The sequence below is a fragment of the Scardinius erythrophthalmus genome, assembly GCF_964197995.2.
Source record: "Scardinius erythrophthalmus genome assembly, chromosome: 1".
Taxonomy (NCBI): Eukaryota; Metazoa; Chordata; class Actinopteri; order Cypriniformes; family Leuciscidae; genus Scardinius; species Scardinius erythrophthalmus.
Genome location: NC_138221.1, coordinates 74,878,738 through 74,900,144, shown reverse-complemented (window position 1 = coordinate 74,900,144; position 21,407 = coordinate 74,878,738). Strand labels below are relative to the sequence as shown.

At 41.8% G+C, this 21,407-nt stretch overlaps 1 long non-coding RNA gene across 1 annotated transcript in view; it reads right to left on the bottom strand.

The window, feature by feature from the left end:
* Positions 1 to 8,762: 8,762 nt before the first annotated feature.
* LOC308690752 overlaps positions 8,763 to 21,407 on the bottom strand; it is a 133,307-nt gene continuing 120,662 nt past the window's right edge. Inside the window, exon 4 of the long non-coding RNA XR_014030182.1 lies at positions 8,763 to 9,515. This is a non-coding gene — a long non-coding RNA (uncharacterized lncRNA). The remainder of the gene's footprint in view (positions 9,516 to 21,407) is intronic.

Genomic DNA, 21,407 nt, shown 5'->3' with positions numbered 1-21,407 from the left:
GCATCCACATTGTCTGAAAAGTTTCTCATAAAAATAAACACAAATAAGACAACCATTGACATGTGGAATAGAGCTATAGTACTATGTGGATATAGTAATAGTATAGTAATAGGACATACATCATTTGGTCTTAGAAGACTTTCAAAGTCCCCATTTGCTCTCCGTTTCATTGCTGTTTAGGAGAAACAACTGATCCATCTCATTTGTGATGCTGTTTGATTCCTTGATATGTACATTTAACATCTTAATAGTGCAGATGACATTACATAGGGAACTGAGATCAAGCAGAAATCAAGCCGCACTCATCATCGGTATTAAACATTTCCAGCGGAAGGTTAAACTCCAATTTGACAACATTAATGCCATTTCAAAATGCGTTCAGTTCCTTTTATGGGGGAAATAAAAGCGAGCTATGAGGTAGTGTTGAATATTCATTTCTCTATTAGCATTTCCCTCTGTGTTTCTCACAGTGTTTGGGGTTTAGTGAATTCCCATAACCCCCATCCCGATGAGCCCTCCCACATATGACACTACAAATTAATCAAGCTCCCCAAAAACCCTCCAGCCACGACATCACAATGAGCTTCACCCCCACCGCCCCACATCGCCTGTCTCTACTGGCAATTAAAACTCTGTGCAAGTATGTGCTAAGTGTTCGGTTGGTGGGGGGGGGGGGGGATTGGGTGTTTATGGACAAAACTTTTTCTAGAAGTAAGCTAATCCTGAATTCAGTCTATAGCATGTTTTTACGTACATGCTAGATTTTAGAATAATAGTGGTCATCAAAACTATGTTTGCACAGATTGCAGTGACCAAATGTTGAAAATGTCTTTAGATTGTAGTTTTGTTCCCGAGGAACTTCATAAGGTTCATCCTGAGAGGCTTTTATAACAGGACTGATGGATGCTTTTCCTGGTGTGTGTTGGGCGATCCTGCCTCAACATCATCCCGCTGGATTCTGCACATAGAGAAGCGTTAGACTGGAAGTGTGTGTGCAGAGTAGTGGCCAACAGTGACGTCCAGCCTATGAAAATGTTCCTTTTTCACTCTTTATTCAAATATTATTCAAAATTGTATTTCATTAGTGATAATGCAATGAAACATGCCACATTTTGAGGACATAATTGTATGACAGACAAAATATGAACACATGCAAACAAACAAACATGCAAGTATACACTGTAAAATCTAATTAGTTGGGCTTACTTAAAAAAAGCATGCAAACCGATTGCCTTAAAAAAACAAGTAAAGTGAAATAGGAATAGTATGTGGTACTGACAAATGCTTAGTTAGTGTAGTTCACTTACACAAGAGTTCTAGTAACTAAAAAAGAACTGTAGAGAGTACTTGATAATTTACTTTAAATAAAATGTAATTGTTAGCATTGTTGTGTTTTGCAGGCTGAATGTTGAAGTCTGTGTGACTCAAGCATGATCAACTGCAAGATTCTCACAAATATAGAGGGATTATATAAACCCAATTAAAAGTTTCACAAGGTGTTTAGGACATAAGTGTTAGCAACTAAATTATAAAAGATCATTAATTGACATGAAATATAGTTATGTTATACATCATTCATTCATAAATACATATATATAATATATAATAACACATACACATACACACACACACATATATATAATCTCTTCCTTTGAAATCGAATAACTGATTTCTTGTTGCATCAATGGGAAGAGAATTACAATAATATAAATGAAGTTCCAAGTGCCCAACCAAAGGGAACAATGATCACCATAATGGCGACTAAACATTTTAGGAAAATCAACATCAATTTATGAAGTCAGCTTATGTGATGTTCTCTCAAATTTCTCAGTTGTATTAAAATTTCAACATTTAAGATGACCTTGGGAAAAGAGTGAATGCAAACAGAGATTTCTCCAGAAGTGGAGGAAATGAGTGAAAAGTCCATTAAGATTTTCCCCGCCTCAAAAACCACACTCAAACCAATCAATTAAACTTAACTTGGGTTTTCTGAGCATAGTATGCATAATAGTACTAGATTTTTACAATTAAGGTTAGACATTAAGTAAAGTTAACTAAAAAGTGTTAGTTAGAATCACTGTTGGATTTTACAGTGTACAAACAAAAAAGAACCAACGAAATATTAATAACCAGTTATTTAGTAGTCAATGTATGTTTTTTCCAGTAAGTATTTTAATGCATTTTCTTTTTTGCATAGTAAAATAACACCTGTAGCTTTAGTTTGCCTTTTTTGCCAAATAATCATGTGTGTGTGTGTGTGTGTGTGTGTGTGTGTGTGTGTGTGTGTAGGTTGAGTGAATTGTGACAGTGTGAACATATATGTGTGTGCCTTTTCTGTTTCTGTGCGTGTGTGTTATTGTTGGCAGTGTGGAGGGTTGGATCAGCTGTGTGGTGTTGAGTGTGTGTGTGTGTGTGTGTGTGTGTGTGGGGGGGGGGGGGGTGCATGTGGAGGCTGTGTGTGGGAACCCTGTGCTCCTCTCTTCTCATACATTGTTCCCCTGCTCCTACAAACCGTTAATTCTACAAAAGATGCTCAAGCCATTGTAGAGCAAGACAGCTGAGGAGAGGACGAGGGGGGGTATAAAGAGAGCTGGGTGCGTGTGTGTGTGTGTGTGTGTGTGTGTGCCGGTCAGGAACCGGCCGGCACTCAGGCCCTCTCCAGTGGATTTGCTCCTCCAGATGATGTAAGAGGTTCCCGTCGCCGAAGCTCATCTGATGTTTCATTTTCACTGCAGTCCTGATGGCAAGAGCTCACTAATGGTGGCCATTGTGATGCAAATTACAATTATTTTTTTTAATTAAGACCAGGGAGTGCAGCACTAGAGAGAGAGACGGGTGAAGGGGTGGAGCTCTCTCTCTCTCTCTCTCTCTCTCTCTCTCTCTGTCTCTCTCTCTTCTCAGGGTTCTGAAGATACTTTCAAACTGTGGCTTGTCAAGCTACATGCTATTCATAATTTGAAGTCAACAACTCTTTTGGAAAAAGTAGTCAAAATGTTCTACTTTATTATTATTATTTTTTTAAATATCTTTCTAAAAGATTTCAACCAAGGCACAAATTTCTGGTTGTACTGTATTTTGTGAATCTATTGAATATTGCAGCAATAATAACCCAATACACCTCCAATGTTCATTTCAAGGCCCGAACATAACGTGTCCTATGCAGTAGTGTGGAACAGATATGTGGATTACACTTTGTCCGTTTTAGTGTAATTATACATTTATTTGTTGAGTAATAATAATTAACAACGTACTTACTATCAGGTTAGGTTTAGGATGTGGTTTAGATAAGTTGCATGTAATTATTCACAATTTATAGTAATTACTAAAGTAACTACATCTAAAACGTGTACTCTAAAGTGATATTGATATGTGTTCAGGTAACTGTTGCAAGCCAGCCATTGTAGACGGTGATTGCCAAAATGGGGCAATTTTTTAAACACAGGCTCATTGGAAAAACGTACCTGTGGCAACAAAACACAAAATACGTACCAATACGTCCATATCACTGTAGTTTCCAACAGAAATGAACACTAGAGGCAGTAAAACAGCAAGCAATTTCAATCGTTTTCACTCACAGTTATGATTACAGGGGCACATTATGGATTAGACTTGAAAGACTTGTTTTCACGCGACACAATTATGTTATGACCTCAAAACACTTTTTACCATGGTGCATGATTTGTAAACTAATATATTTTGGAGTTTGCATCACTTAGCCAGCTCCATGTGTTCGGTTGTGCTGTCGTACTAAAGTTGTTCGGTAATCAGCTGGTACAGAATTGTGCTTGTGGTGCGGAGGGTTCGGGTACGAATCCCGTGAAAGTTCAAAAACAAGCTAAAATGCCATGGATACAATTGCATTTTTATGTCACATTTGCTTTTGTTAACACTATTGGGCAGGTTTAGAGTTTTAGAGCATTTAGAACATTTCAACTCAGAACTGCGGTGGTACGCACAAACTCCAACGTTGCCATATCTGTTCCGGAAAAAGCTAAACACGCTTTTAGCGCCACATTTACTGGACATATCACTTGGAAACTGTCGCGAAACATGCACGACTCAATGTATTTAGCGTTTTGGAAAAACGTTGCCACAGGTAATCAGCCTGGGCTGCAATTTTTCCAAGAGAGGTTGAACCCTGGGTCTGTCAGCTGAGGTTATGGAGACTAAGGTAGCATGATGATAACGACGGGTTAAACCCTGAGAACGTTCTCTCCCCTCCTCCAGGATGAAGTGTACTGGTGTTCTGGGACTCATAGTGTTGCCACCCCTGCAGATTAAGCCTCTGTCTGTTTTGTCCCCAACACAAGAGCCTGTGGCATTCCATGGCAGCAAAGCCCTGCACGCTGTCACATGGTGGAGATTAGCCAAACTAAGACCTCAATAGAATGCTCACTTTACCCCCCCCCCCCCCCCCCTTCATACACACACACACACACACCCATCGCACACACAACCAGGAAGAAAAATAATAAGTCTGCCTGCATCAAATGCATCAAAAGTCTAGACACCAATATGAAGCGATTATCAATTGGCATGCAGAAGAGTTGGGTTAATTGTGCCAGACCTTGTATTGTGGCATTGGCAGTGACATGAATATACATCGAGAGCAAATGAGAGGCGTGTTTCACACAGGCGGGAGGGAGGAGACGACTTCAATCGCTTGTCCTAAAGCTGCTGTAACTGAAGACTGGCGGTGCCATCATCCGACCCCTCCTCAGTGTCCTCTTCGCTACAGGCTTGGAGAACCACGTTGCATCATGCTTACACAGATATAGATAGTTTATGTTAATTTGATCTCTATAGGGCAATGCTGTCTCACCCGTTAAGACAGTGCACATATGCCTCATCATTTTAATACCAACTGCTTCCCATCACAAATGAGCAGTGGACCTCATGCACATGAAACTTCCCGAGTTGGAGTTTGACCCAGACATGATAAATGGGGCCATCGAGGTATAATGACACATACATAATTTAGCGAATAAATTGCACACTTGGTTTTCCCAAAGAACATGTGTTTTCTGCCTTATTGTGCTTAATCTATTGCTTTATTTGCTCTATTCTGCCGGTGCCCCTTCCTGCCGCCACTGGAGTTCCTCCGATGCCCTATATTAACTCTGTTTATTTTCAACAGCTCCATCACTCTCGTTCTTTCTATTTCTTTCCCTCCAGCCATTCCTCCCTCTCTAGCCGGCCAAGGCTGCAGCGTCTGGCGTTCTCCAGCACATCCAGTAATGCATTCAGGTTCAAAAGCAACTTTAGTTCTGCTGAGCTCATGGGCCAGCCGAGGGCAGCTTTGTGACGTACGTAAATCACAGCACTCACACACACACACAAGCCTTCTCCTGGGTACCCGCTGTCACCGCAGAAGGTCCTGCTCTCCACTTTGGCAGCAGAGCACTGTTCTTAAAACCCGTTCATAAGTCATATTTCTGATGTGTGCTTTTGCAATGAGAGCCTATAAAGTCAGGCAGGGCTAATAAAGGTAGATGGATGGCAGAAATCTTGGATTGGGGAGACTGTGGGTGTGTGAAAAGCAGGATGGACACGAATGCTTCGCTCTTTTCTCACATTGAGTGTACGTCTCTCCTCTGCAGTGGCTCTGAGCACACAAGCCTTAATGATCGCCTCTTTGGCAGTTGACCCATTTCTCCCCCTCTTACCCAGCCAGTCCTCATAGACGAGGCACATATATTGTTTCTGCTTACCACACAGTAATCCTAATTTATTATGTCCTCAGGGAACGAGATTACAAAGCCTGAGCAATTGCCGATTAAAGTTACTGGTATTTGAGCAACTTCATCTAGAGCAGCGCTGACCCTAAACTACGCCGTACACACACATGCCTGAAACGCAAATGTTTGCATATGAGAGTGTGGCCTTGGTATGAACACACATGTTTAACGGGGTGAAGTCAGAGCTTGGAGGGCTCACGGATAGGTACCTGACCACAGGAACTCAGCGACTGGCCCAATACAATAAAAATGTTCAGTATGGCCACAAGTCTGCACAGTTTCCTCAGCCAGTGAACAACTATTGATAATGGCAGAGTTCAAACTCTATCATTACCTCAACAGCTACAGCTACAATGCTGCATTATGTGCTTTATGAAATTAATTCACCTAACTGTACTTTACAACAGTGACATGGCAATGGTATAGGCACCATCAAGCGCTACAGCCCCCTCCTGACGCAGGACACTGGAGCTCACGATGCATTAGTATGCTTCACACACGCGAGCCCTCCTGCCTGTTTGTTCTCACCGTAAATCTGCCTTGGGAACCCCCAAACAGCCAGTCTGGGAAATACGCATATGTATGCACTAAACAGTGTCACAAATGTCAAGTTACCGCGTTTCCATTACCCTTCAAATTACGCGAATTGAAAATGAGCCCAATGGAAACGCATACATTGACTCCCATATATCGCAAAAAAAGTTTTTACGCTCGCACAAGGCAATTCTGAAGGAAAATTTGTTGCACAACTGAAAATTTTGCACAACTGCAATGGAAACAGTTTTTTTGCATTTACAGGTCACCTGGCGTAGGTAAGAGTTGATCATTCTTTAAAGATGACATGGTACACTTGGACAGAAGTCGAGACTTGGAGAGTTCTTTATTAAACTCAAAAGAGACAAAAGAACTATGGGAATACTGGATTTCTAAAATTTATCACGATCTTGAAGCAGATACGAGGGAGAAACACCCAGAAACACCTCATAAGTTGGGCTTTCTTTGCCATTAATGCTTGGATAACACACTTGGATAACATAAGTCTCCTTCGATGAACAATAATGGCTAGTGCAGTGGCTGCTATATACGTAAACCTACCAACATCCGTTGCCATGAATTTTGGAATGACTTATCACGAAAGGAAAAAATTACATTTTAGTCACATAACATCGGTTAAATGGAAACGCCGTCATTTCACAATAGTTTTTTTTATCGACAATTTCGCAAAAGTTTTGCTCAAGTCTGTAATGGACCGTGGCTATTGTGGCATAAAAACGTCAATCTCCCCTCCGGCAGATACACTCTTGATCAATTCTCAAGAACAATTAATTTCCCACTCAGACTACAAGGAAGTTTTCTCAGTCCATTTACACCAAGAGACTCATACATACAAATTCTTGGGAAACTTCTTTTGCAGGCAGACATGGGGAAATATCTGAATGTCTGTGAAAGTCTGAGAGACTTTAAGGGGAAAAGCATACAAACGCATGTAAATGTCTCAGACACCCACATTTTAGCTGAAGGAATATCCGACACCAAACAATTGGCAACACAAAAACTACGAAGAACAGAAAAGTGAACTTCCAAACCCTCTTCACATGCACTGGATCACCTTACGTGACACACAGATGCATGTGACGACTCTCTAGAGCTCGCCTGAAGCGCAGCAAGGGACATTATCTGGGTTAGCCAGGGAAGTGAAAGCTGTCGACACTGCGCTCACAGGAGCGTGGCCATGATGTCAGAGGCTTCTGTTCGCTGAGTGACAGTGGTGAAAGGAATAGCCCGTCACTGTGACGTTGTGCTTTATCAGTAACAACATTCATTGGAATTTATCTGTATATAAGCTCTGTGGTGATATGAACTTGCCTTTACACACTGAAGTGCATTTGAAGTGCGTTTTGCTCTTATTCAAAGCAGATCTTTTCATACGATTATAGATCCAATCAATAATTCCCAGTTTGTTATGAAATCAGAAAGTAAGCAGACAAGAAAAAGATGGATGAGGGTTTTTCCTGAAGTACATTTTCAAAATGGAACTAATTGGTATTCTTGGCAAAGATCCGCAGAAAACACTTGTGTGAACATTCAAGCGTACTGTGCCGGTGTATTTATTATTGTCCACATCAACCGCAGATCTCTGCCCAGTCTTGGCTCCCTAAGGCCAGTGTTTCTGCCCAGCCTGGCCCCAGATCTGCTGTCCTGCAACAGACTAAAAACAGCCTTGTCCACCCGTACATTGCACAATGTACAGTACAGAGCCCATCAAAGTCACTTGGCACTTTCCTATTCAACTGGAAACTGAACATTCCCAGGAAAATTGAACCTGGCTTCCAGGTCTCACATTTGGACACATTGCTAAGAATGGGATTTGTGAGGTTTAGAGCCGGCGGCAGACTGATTACGGGATCAGGCCTGAGCCCCGATCGAACAGAAAAGCAGAATTGCAGGGCTGATGCTGTCAGGTCCCTGTTCCTGTTCAACTTGTTCCCTCCCACGCAGTTGAACACTGGATATCGTCAGTGATTAAGCACTTTTAACTGACTCTATAAGTACAGATTTAATATCAGTGCTAAACTACAGTTCATTCATTACAACTCTACACATTAAAGGTGTTAAACTAAGCATATTTGAAACATATGGAAAGAAAACACAATCTAATAATGATTGTACAGTAGAGGTGGGCAATGACAAACTACATTTACTACATTACACATACTTGTTTTTTTTTTGTTTTTTTTTACAATATTTGGAAAATCTGTACTTGTAAGAGGGTACTTTAACATTTTTAACAAAAAGAAAATACTTTTACTTCATTACTCTATTTTCTGTAACATGAGCGATGTCCCATTCACAAATGAATCACTCTTTTGAGTTGATTCGGTACAAAGACTTGATCAAACAAGTTGGCAAAACTGTCTAAATTGGTTTGCGAATCAGTTTGAATGATTTGTTCAGTTTCCTCATTGGATGAAGTGGACGTGGACATGCTGTCAATTGAAAGCAAATCTGCAAATGCATCATTTTGTTTGCCAGCGATGAATATCTTTATTAGTTAAACATCTGTGTATGCTGTCTGTGAACGATTCCTCAGGTAGAGCTACATTCAATTTCATTTTATACAGGTAATACATCTTGCCACCAAACAGATTGTTACGCTAAAAGTACGAACTTCTACAAAGTGCCAGTTCGCCACCAGTTTTTTGGACAAATACCTTAATCTACACATTAAATAAGCTACCATTGTTCCCAGAATATGAAATGAACACCCCCAATGTGTGGGGATTGCGCAGTGGCGTTGACCTTTTCGTTTTGAAAAGGAATGCCTTTGCTCTCGTTGTTGATGTTTTTGTGGGGATGATTTGAAGGCCATAATGGACAGAGGGGAATGAGCAAATTTGTTGAATATGTTGATGCCAATATCCTATTCAGCATTGCATCACCACACTTTAAACTCTGAGGAGTATCTGGCAGATGGGCGAAGTCTTTTAAATTTTTTCCACATGTGGTTAAATCATAATAATATCACAAATAAATATCACAGCATCCTGAAATCAAGTCCATTACGTTCGAAACAAAAACGTTCTGTCTGAAAGACACATAGGGGAATTTATGCCCATTTGGGATTATTTTTGTTGCTATCTTTTTTACGACTTAACCCCATGTGATGTTAAATATCTCTTAATATTTTCAGTATAATGTCTGTTTGACAGGTGAAATTTGTCTGGTGATGCAGCATGCAGTTTTCCTCAGGTTATCCATCCCGCACTCCTCATCCACCTGCAGAAAGGTAGCAAAAGAAAGTAATTACCAAATATGAAAAGAAATTAGCATAGCATACAATCATGTATCCTGTGTTTTATGCATTGAATACAAAGGCTTGTCTGCTAAACTGAGCTAGTGGTGTTGTATAGAGCAGTGCTCTTGACTTCTATTGTAATAACTGGATTCCCATGGTGCGGTTTCACCTGCAGACCACACCTGGCAGATGAGGTAGAAGCCGTTAGACTGTGAGAGAAACCCTCGAGACTCCTTCGGGACAAAGACACAGTTCAACAGGGCAGAGTGGACTCTGGGATATGGTGTCTTTCCCATCGCGAACAAAAGCGTGAAGGAACTGGAGCTAAAGGCACATGGATCGGTTACAACTTTAATGAGCACCTTAATATGCAGAATTACCCAGCATTGGCCAATCCATGCCACAAAAAGGCCAGATAATGAACAGATTGTTTGCATCTGAGAAAAACATTAATTTTCTCAGAGAGCAATAAGAGTTACACTAATGGAGATCAGATACACTCTAAAAAATCTGGGTTCTTTTTTCTACCCAAATCCTGGGTTGAGCCTTGTGGGTAAATTTTTTGGGTTATTTTTTTCAGTGTTTGGGTAGTTTTTGTGTTACCCAGATCCTGGGTCAGACGTAACAACCCAGTGTTTGGGTAGTTTTTGTGTTACCCAGATCCTGGGTCAGACGTAACAACCCAGTGTTTGTGTAGTTTTTGTGTTACCCAGATCCTGGGTCATACGTAACAACCCAGTGTTTGTGTAGATTTTGTGTTACCCAGATCCTGGGTCAGACGTAACAACCCACTGTTTGGGTGGTTTTTGTGTAACCCAGATCCTGGATCAGACGGAGCAACCCAGTGTTTGGGTAGTTTTTGTGTTACCCAGATCCTGGGTCAGACGTAACAACCCAGTGTTTGGGTAGATTTTGTGTAATCCAGATCCTGGGTCAGACGTAACAACCCAGTGTTTGTGTAGTTTTTGTGTTACCCAGATCCTGGGTCATACGTAACAACCCAGTGTTTGGGTAGTTTTTGTGTTACCCAGATCCTGGGTCAGACGTAACAACCCAGTGTTTGGGTAGTTTTTGTGTTACCCAGATCCTGGGTCATACGTAACAACCCAGTGTTTGGGTAGTTTTTGTGTTACCCAGATCCTGGGTCAGACGTAACAACCCAGTGTTTGGGTAGTTTTTGTGTTACCCAGATCCTGGGACAGACGTAACAACCCAGTGTTTGGGTAGTTTTTGTGTTACCCAGATCCTGGGTCAGACGTAACAACCCAGTGTTTGTGTAGTTTTTGTGTAACCCAGCTCCTGGGTCAGACGTAACAACCCAGTGTTTGTGTAGTTTTTGTGTAACCCAGCTCCTGGGTCAGACCTAACAACCCAGTGTTTGTGTAGTTTTTGTGTTACCCAGATCCTGGGTCAGACGTAACAACCCAGTGTTTGTGTAGTTTTTGTGTTACCCAGATCCTGGGTCATACGTAACAACCCAGTGTTTGTGTAGATTTTGTGTTACCCAGATCCTGGGTCAGACGTAACAACCCACTGTTTGGGTGGTTTTTGTGTAACCCAGATCCTGGATCAGACGGAGCAACCCAGTGTTTGGGTAGTTTTTGTGTTACCCAGATCCTGGGTCAGACGTAACAACCCAGTGTTTGAGTAGTTTTTGTGTTACCTAGATCCTGGGTCAGACGTAACAACCCAGTGTTTGGGTAGTTTTTGTGTTACCCAGATCCTGGGTCAGACGTAACAACCCAGTGTTTGGGTAGATTTTGTGTAATCCAGATCCTGGGTCAGACGTAACAACCCAGTGTTTGTGTAGTTTTTGTGTTACCCAGATCCTGGGTCATACGTAACAACCCAGTGTTTGGGTAGTTTTTGTGTTACCCAGATCCTGGGTCAGACGTAACAACCCAGTGTTTGGGTAGTTTTTGTGTTACCCAGATCCTGGGACAGACGTAACAACCCAGTGTTTGGGTAGTTTTTGTGTTACCCAGATCCTGGGTCATACGTAACAACCCAGTGTTTGGGTAGTTTTTGTGTTACCCAGATCCTGGGTCAGACGTAACAACCCAGTGTTTGGGTAGTTTTTGTGTTACCCAGATCCTGGGTCAGACGTAACAACCCAGTGTTTGTGTAGTTTTTGTGTAACCCAGCTCCTGGGTCAGACGTAACAACCCAGTGTTTGTGTAGTTTTTGTGTAACCCAGCTCCTGGGTCAGACCTAACAACCCAGTGTTTGGGTAGTTTTTGTGTTACCCAGATCCTGGGTTAGACGTAACAACCCAGTGTTTGTGTAGTTTTTGTGTTACCCAGATCCTGGGTCAGACGTAACAACCCAGTGTTTGTGTAGTTTTTGTGTTACCCAGATCCTGGGTCATACGTAACAACCCAGTGTTTGTGTAGATTTTGTGTTACCCAGATCCTGGGTCAGACGTAACAACCCACTGTTTGGGTGGTTTTTGTGTAACCCAGATCCTGGATCAGACGGAGCAACCCAGTGTTTGGGTAGTTTTTGTGTTACCCAGATCCTGGGTCAGACGTAACAACCCAGTGTTTGAGTAGTTTTTGTGTTACCTAGATCCTGGGTCAGACGTAACAACCCAGTGTTTGGGTAGTTTTTGTGTTACCCAGATCCTGGGTCAGACGTAACAACCCAGTGTTTGGGTAGATTTTGTGTAATCCAGATCCTGGGTCAGACGTAACAACCCAGTGTTTGTGTAGTTTTTGTGTTACCCAGATCCTGGGTCATACGTAACAACCCAGTGTTTGGGTAGTTTTTGTGTTACCCAGATCCTGGGTCAGACGTAACAACCCAGTGTTTGGGTAGTTTTTGTGTTACCCAGATCCTGGGACAGACGTAACAACCCAGTGTTTGGGTAGTTTTTGTGTTACCCAGATCCTGGGTCATACGTAACAACCCAGTGTTTGGGTAGTTTTTGTGTTACCCAGATCCTGGGTCAGACGTAACAACCCAGTGTTTGGGTAGTTTTTGTGTTACCCAGATCCTGGGTCAGACGTAACAACCCAGTGTTTGGGTAGTTTTTGTGTTACCCAGATCCTGGGTCAGACGTAACAACCCAGTGTTTGTGTAGTTTTTGTGTAACCCAGCTCCTGGGTCAGACGTAACAACCCAGTGTTTGTGTAGTTTTTGTGTAACCCAGCTCCTGGGTCAGACCTAACAACCCAGTGTTTGGGTAGTTTTTGTGTTACCCAGATCCTGGGTTAGACGTAACAACCCAGGGGTTTATTGGGTTATTGATCCAGTTATTGATCGCAGGCTTTTTGCGACCTCTTCAGGAGAGAGCAGTGCAGCTCCAAATTGGTGTGTCTTTGGTAAAATACAGGTTTGTGTACTTTTTTTATTGTTCTGTATATCATTTCATTTTATGCAAGTGTCGCTTGATGGAAACGCCTGATGCCTTGCATAACATTTTATGATTTTAATCATAGATACAGAATATAAATGCTTAGAAAGTTAAAATGTGTTCTCAGAACTGCACACTGATTGTTTATGGACAGGTTATGGAGACAGTCACAGTATATTTCGGCTTATGTATGCAATATGTATTCAAAACTTGTATAAAAATAAAGGGATTATCATGCAAACCAGTGGTTGTGTGGAGTATTTTATTTTATTTTTATTTTATTTTTTTACATTTAGAGGATTTAAGTTAATCCGTAAACATTACTTCATGTATGAAGTAAAATAATACAAATAAAAAGAGGCTAGTACTATAGTAAAAATGAGTCAACCCAATATGCTGGGTAAAATCAACCCAACATGTGTTCTGTCCTATATTTCCCCAGCCCTTGGGTTGACCCAGTGTATATCAAGCATTATAAAGACACACCTTCATGATCTCTGCTCAGAGTAAAGCCTGAGGCTCTCTGAGGGTCCAGGACAACACCACCCGTCACAGAAAGACCCATCTAAACTCGCAGATATGCTGAAGGGGAAACATGTCTAACATTCAACCAAAACACACAGCTGATTTGTTCGTCGAATATAGTTCCTGTCTGTTCCGCTCAGAGGATGTGAAATATGTTGTTAGAAAGACTGAATTGTTCTCTCACACATTCTTCTCTTGTGCCCTAAAGGCTTCTTGTGGGAATGATAAACTGTGTATTTGATGCATGTTTCCTTTTTGTAACTGTAAGATGTGGAATGGCGCAGGTATGCGTTTGTGGCACATGTATCTGACAGCTGTCTGTAAGAACGGCTGTGTGGAGATAAAGTCAATGTTCAGCTTTTGCTATTATTAAAGAAAACATTGCGGTCGCCATGGAGATTTCTGCTGCGGGTGATGATGGATGTTTGTTGAGGCAGAATTCCTCATAACCGAGAACCTGTCTCTCACTCCGCTCATACTTGGCACACTCTCAATCCCTCACTCTCGGTGCAAAGACAGGCAAAAGCAGGAACGGCAGCCTTGTGTTTCAGGACCCGCCCTCGCCTCACACTTCCTGGAACGCCAGAACTTTTCTCACACTCTACATATCCATTGTGTTTAAAACAACAATGCATTTGCATAAACGCTACCAACACAATAGTAATGGATTTTACAATAGTGACAGATCTTGAAAACATCACACCACTACTGATACTTGATGAAGATCAGGTTCTGTCTAAAGCAACACCACCGTCACCCATTCATGTCTGCACATCTATAACAAATGGATCGGCAAGACTTTTAATGTTTTTAAAAGAAGAAGTCTCTTCTGCTCACCAAGGCTGCATTTATTTGATTAAAAATACAAAAAAATATTGTGAAAAAGAAATATATGTGAGTATATAGTAAAGTGTAATTTATTCCTGTGATCAAAGCTGAATGTTCAGCATCATTACTCCAGTCTTCAGTGTCACACGATCCTTCAGAAATCACTCTAATATGAGGATTTGATGCTCAAGAAACATTTATGATTATTATCAGTGTTGAAAACAGTTTCATTTTTACTTCAGGATTCTTTGATGAATAGAAAGTTCAAAAGAACAGCATTTGTCTGAAATATAATCTTTTGTAACATTAACTTTAGTTCATGTGCCAGGGACTAGAACTTCTACCTGGTCATTAATATTGTGCTAATATTTTAATAGAGCAATGTCGTTTTATAAATGATTGGGTTGTGCTTTATACAATCAATGTGTGAGTGAGCCATGATGACTACATTCACAATCTAACACAACCTCTTGCACTTAAGTGCTTCATTATTTTCATCTTTTTTTGTATTCATGGTTTTTTTTTTTTTTTTTGCATACAACTAATATAAATTATTTTTTATTTTTGGCCTGAATAAAAAATAATAAGTGGATTGAAACTAAATCTATCAAAACTGTGTCTTTGTCACGATGCTAAAAACTGTAAAAATGGCAGTGACATGCACAAGATATTAAAGGTTAATAAAAAGAAACTTTTCATAATGACATATTCTATTATACATGTGTGATAATTCCCCAGATGCCAGTCCTTTACAAACAGCACCAGTATAAACACTGAGTAATTAGTTCTGTTAGTCTTATCTGACATTGATTTACTGCAGATTTATTGAGTTTAACCTCTGCTCATGTGAAGGCAAAGGACCAGTTAGGCTGGAATCGAGTCGATCTGAATCTTCCTTCTGCGCAGATGGAAAGTTATCAGGAAGCAGATCATACACTGAATTTCAAGAGAACAACCTTACTCAGGTGCAGATTCTTCCGGTTACTTCAGCCTAAAATCATGAATCACAACAGATCAGTCATAAAATGTTTTAAAGTTCCACTATAGTAATGATAATATTTACAATAACAGAATTTTAATAATAGAAATAATTGAATGTAATAGGTGTCTCTCACATTGTCACACATCAACATTAAAATATTGTAGATTAGAGTTCAATAATAATTTATTCTATTTAGTGTCCATTTCATTCCTTTAACATATTTAATATTGGGAGAATCCAAGTTATGTGACATATTTCTTTTTTTAAGTTAGGGTTAGGGTTAATAGGGTTAAATATTGAAAACCGTTATCATCTTATCAACAATTACAATAGGATTTCAGCTTGAACCGCTGATAATATAGTCTAATATAGACTTTCTTTGAATGATTCAGCCTCTTTGCGTATGTGCCAGACAGAGATGGATTACGTATTGTGTCTCCAGGCCAATGGTATGATCATTTCCTCTTGAAGAGTGGTTCAGTGTCGGGCAGAAGCAGGGCTGAAGAGCCGCGTCTGCTGGAGTTACGAGCCCAGCGGGGCGCTGAGATTTGGGGTTATACTTGTGGAAGAGGGCGGTCGTTCTCCTCATATAAAGATCAAGCTCACGTACAGAAGCGCTTCGACACTCGTTCACCCTGAAATGAAGTCTTCCTGCGTCGACTCTGGCGGCCAGTAAACGCTCCTGTGCTATAGGCCAAGCGCTGATGTTTTGCCCATTAAATTTCATGACATCTTTATGCCGCTATCTCCAACTCAACACCATTAGCATGACCACAATGCTTTCCCTTCTCGCTCGCTCGCCTTTCTTTTTTTTCTCACACGCAGAGAAAATGACCTCTCCGCCAATCTCAATTCACTGCACTTCTATAGCGCTGAATGGACAAACTCAACAAAGGTTGACATAATTTTCTCAGGCTTTGATTGGCCCCCAGCATGCCCCACAATGACATCATCCCCCCTCCCCCCCCTGCTGGATGCTGGATCGTCAGGGTTACGGTGGGCAGGATTTGGCATCGGCCCGTTTGGCTGGTGTTAATGAGTGCGGGCAGCGATGGCGGAGTTTTGTGGTAAACAGTCCTGGGAAACACAGGGTGAACGTGAAGGGAGGGCACATCCGACCCCCGAACCCCCCGAGCGTTCACATGGGACATCCACGGGAACATGTCTCTACATTGCACTACCTAGTGCCTGTAATGTGCAGCACTGAACCCCGGCGGAGGCGAGTGAAGGGAAGTGGCCCGGGTCGCTGGACGTGTCTCCTGGAGGATATGAAGTGATTAAAGGAGCTGTGAGTTGGGAGAAGCCTGCTGTGATGAATTTTTCCTGAATTAATTACAGAAGCTTGTGCCAAAGGGGATTTTCTGTGTCCTCCGGCACCGCCTCCCTGCGTTTCTTTGTTTCCTCATGACTCCGTCCAATCGCATGACAGGAATTAAATCCCCGTACCCGTAAATCTCCAGCCCTCGCTCAACTGCGACTCCCTTTCCAGGAAGATATTTTCTTTCTTCTGCCGTGCCGTTTAAAGGGATAGTTGATCTACATAGTCGATGTGCTCACCCTCATGTCCTTTCAAATCTGTATGACTTACCGTCTTCCAAGACGCCCAAAAAGAGTCGCTCTACTGTGTGTTACTGTCGACTGCTGACGACTCTAGTCTTCTGTAGACTGTCACCACAGATGCCAACAAGAACTTCATTAAACTATCATTAAAGTAGCATAAAACTAGTCTGTATGATATGTCAAAGTCTTCTGAAACCTGCTTAAGGTTCAGGGTATTTATTTCACTCGTCTAGTACAATTATGTGGTTTTGTGTCATTAATACAGTGTATATTTTTGTATACTTATATATTTTGTATATACAGTATATGTCTTGATTTACCCCGAAAGAATGGAAGTGAAATGTGACAACATGCCCCATAGGTGGGGTTCACTGTAACATGACCATATGACAGATTAAAATGTTATCTGATCTAATCAAAAATATAGGCTACAAGCCTAAATAAAATATTTTCACAATAAAATACTTAATTCTTAACTTTTTCACATAAAAACTAAAATAACACATTTTTGAGTTTGACAACAAACACATATGGCAACTAGTAAATAGACTACGTTTCGTCATGCTAGCATGTGTGGAAGTATTTAAAACTAGTGTGTGACAACTAGCCCCGCGTTAGTGTGTACCCCATTACACCAGTGTGAAATGGAAAGTATGATTTGAGATTTTCAATGAATAAGCACTCAAATCTCAGTCTGTTCCACAGGTTTAAAGTGACGTGAGGGAGTAGTTGAGACTGATTCAGTGTGATAAAGGCTGCTGGTTAATCACTTAACACCGGTTGCGTAAGGAGAACTTGATTATGAGCTGTTTGTCTCGCTGTCAGAAGTGTGTGACGTCAATGTCTAAACTCCCTTTATTTTCTACAATAGCCATCCAGGCGTTTGGAGGCTCTGTTGGCCGAAACATATCCGTGGGTTTTCCAGCTGGGGACCTCTGACCTAGCGCAATGAACTGTATTTTTCTCATTGCTGGAGCTCCAAAACCTCCAATAGCCTCGTAGGTACGAGTATCACACACAGACAAATGGCCATTTCCCCTCGGAGGAGCCGTTAATGAGAATAATTTGAGGCTGAAGCTCAAACAGGGCAGAGTGCCAAACCTTGCTGAATGTGAATGCTCACACAGCACGCTTTGAGCTTTAAGCTCCATCCAAACCATTTCCTCAAAACACTCCTGTCGCTTCAAGACGAGAAAAAAAGCCCACAATTACTCCTCAGTCACTGGCGGGGTCCCAGTGCGTTTACGATCGTCCAATATTCCTGTGACTTCACAGATATGCCCAGAGACACACTGTTGAAGACATTCCACCATTCATTACCATTTCCCCGTCTTTCATCCGTTACCTGAACCGAGGACTCGGTACACCTTGGACACATCTCTCGGTGCCACTGTGACGGATGCTCGGCCAGCACTCTATTCACATGTGTACGCTCCAGTGATTTATTTCTTTTAATACGTTCATTAAGTGGCCCATTACTAACGGCCAGGGCAGACGTTAGCCAAGACTGGTCAGGAGAGCGTTGATGTGTGTGTGTGTCGGTGTGTGTCTGTGGGCGTTTGGCGTTGGGCTGGGCCAGTTTGGATGGGCTACTCATGTATTGGTTTCTGCTGGCTGGTGGAGTGTGTGTGGGTGTGTGGGAATATGAACCTCACCACTGAGCTGGGTCTCTCACACACACACACACACACACTCTCTGAGCATGAGGAAACTTTCCCAAGCAGTCCCTCAATCTGTTGCCCTTTAATATAAATTTCTTGCTCTGTCATTGTGGATGTCAAATATCATTCCTTCAGAAACCTAATATTCGCGGTCATGTGTGCTGATCTTTCCGGTCGGGCTACTTTACTTGGGATTAGTAACAGCAATGACGTGAAACCGCTGTTCACTAGACCTTCAAGTGAGAGGATGCCACGTCATGAATTAGTTTTGTGTTTTATAAAAGCAATAAGGCACTCGAGGCTATGATACACTAATATAGTCAATACAGTCAGTCCACTCGTGCCTAACAACACCCTTTATCCATATTCACAACATTGCATAACCTCCCGTGCCATATTGCTTCATTAATACACAACTTTCTAGAATACTTGATCATGATGCCTGCATTCTGTTGTCAGATTATTTGTATAATGAACGCTAAACCTTTGTCCCAGGCAAACAATTCCTAAATTCATGTATCTCTCTTATAGTATTATGCTGCAATATTTGTCTTCTCACATTACAATTTAGACTCAAGTCATTTATATATTTGGTAAATATATCATAATCCATTGTGCTATCAGGGTCCAAATCAGCCTGTTTTGGTTTACTTTACGATGATGATCAACCGAGCAAACGTTATTCCATATTTATTATGTGTAATACAGATGCTTCACTTATGGTAGTGCAGATCCTGATCGTCTATTACATAATTCCTCAAAGCTAAGCAGCGAATTGTGCCAGAAGAGATGTGTTCTGTCAGATCTGTTGAATGTAAACTCTTCCCTTCCTCTGCGTTTCGTTCTCATTCGCAGTGAGGGTAGGGGATGGGGGGGGTGTGCAGCGGCTAGACTGACGTCCATGGGAATCTGGACCTCCATTCAGCAGTAATTATCTCCATCAATACTGGAGCACGGGGAGGGAGCGAGGAGGAGGGTTGGAGGACCGATGGAGGCATGTGTTGTCAGAGCAAATCTCAAGTCTGAGTGCTCAAACTGAAAGATGGCACTTCCATTCGCTGGTGGTGCAGTGCAGGAACTCTTCAGGACTACTGATCAAGAGTGCTGACTATGAGCACACCTGCGACATGAGGGATCTGGGCCTGGGACAAATCCTACTTTCCTTCCCCACGGCACAAATCCTTCCCAGGGAGTCTCCCTCAGTCCCCTGGGCAGGCACAGGTCTCACCTTACTCTGCGGTCCTCACATCCATGTGAATATTCAGATATTACTTTCATACAATACTTCTGTAAAAAATATGATATGATCCAGGATCAATTGACAATTCTTTTGCGACTTTATATCATGCAATTCTGAGATAAAACTGTAAACTCGCAATTGTGAGAAAAAAAAAGTCTGAATTGTGAGATAAAAAGTCACAATTACCTTTTTAATTTTTCCTTCTGTGGCAGGACCAAGCTCCGAGGATCTGTCCTGCAGTGTAATGTGTTGTGTGAGTATTCTGCTGTTGCCTCATCTTTGCTCTCTGCTGTAGATTAGAGAGGCAGTTTCCCTTCTGTGATTATTGTAGAGCTCAGGGCCGCTGTGATAAAGTGTCTATCATAACCTCTGTCTACTTCAGACACAAATCATTTCAGCTGAGCCGTCTGAATGAGCGAGGCCATGCATGAGGGCTTGTGTTTAGACAGTAGATGTATGCTGGTATGAGACTGATACTATCAGGACTCTCAGTGAATGGATTATGCAGTTGGGCACATGCACGTACGGTGGTGTACGTGTCAGGCTAGCAGTTTCAGGTCTGAAGGAACTGAAGGTCTCTGACCTGCTGACAGTCTCAGGTCAGTTTTACAGGCAGCACTTGAATTTCATCAGGCGGTGTGGTGGGATGACGGAGAGGTGAGGAAAACATCTGTCAAACAAGGGACAGCTAGGTGACAGGCTAGCCAGCTTAAAGGAGTAGTCCACTTCAGAATTAACATTTCCTGATCATTTACTCTCCTCCACGTCATCCAAGATGTTCATGTCTTTCTTGCTTCAGTCAAAAAGAAATGAAGGTTTTTTGAGGAAAACATTCCAGGATTCATATAGTGTCTCAGTGGGGTCCAACGGGTTGAAGGTCCAGATGTGAGTTTCAGTGCAGCTTCAAAGTCTCGACACGATCCAGCCGAGGAATAAGAGTCTTATCTAGACAAACTATCGGTCATTTTATAACAAAATAAACTTTTGTATACTTTTTAACCACAAAAGCTCGTCTTCCACTAGCTGCGATGCGCCACACATTACGTAATCATGTTGAAAGGTCACGTGTGTTTCCGGTTCAGAAATGTAGAGTAGTGTGAAAAACTCAATCTCATTTTCTCCTCCAACTTCAGAATCGTCTGACATCGTTGTTTTACCTTTTATTTATTCATCTATTTTTTGTAAATGTTTTTTGACTAAACACTGGGTCAGTCGTCGCACGTGATCTTTCAACGTGATTGTGTAATATGTGGTGCATCGCAAAGCTAGTGCAAGACGAGCATTTGTGGTTAAAAATATTAATGTTTATTTTGTTACAAAATGGCGGATGGTTTGTCTAGATAAGACTTTATTCCTCGGCTGGATCGTGTCGAGACTTTGAAGCTGCACTGAAACTCACATTTGGACCCCACTGAAGTCACTATATGGAGAAAATCCTGGAATGTTTCCCTCAAAAACCTTCATTTCTTTTTGACTGAAGAAAGAAAGACATGAACATAGTGGATGACGTGGGGGAGATTTTAATTGTGAAGTGAACAGATGCGCTGCTTCTCTTCTCCAGGGGTCGTGGGGAATCTCTCTGGTCCCACGGTAGCCCTGATGAACGGTGTCAGGGTCGGCCAGCGGGTCGATAGCCATGCTCTTATCTGGCTCATGTTTGCTGATGCTGACGGACACCTGATTGAGCTGTTTGTACGTCTCGTTCACACATTTTGCACTCGA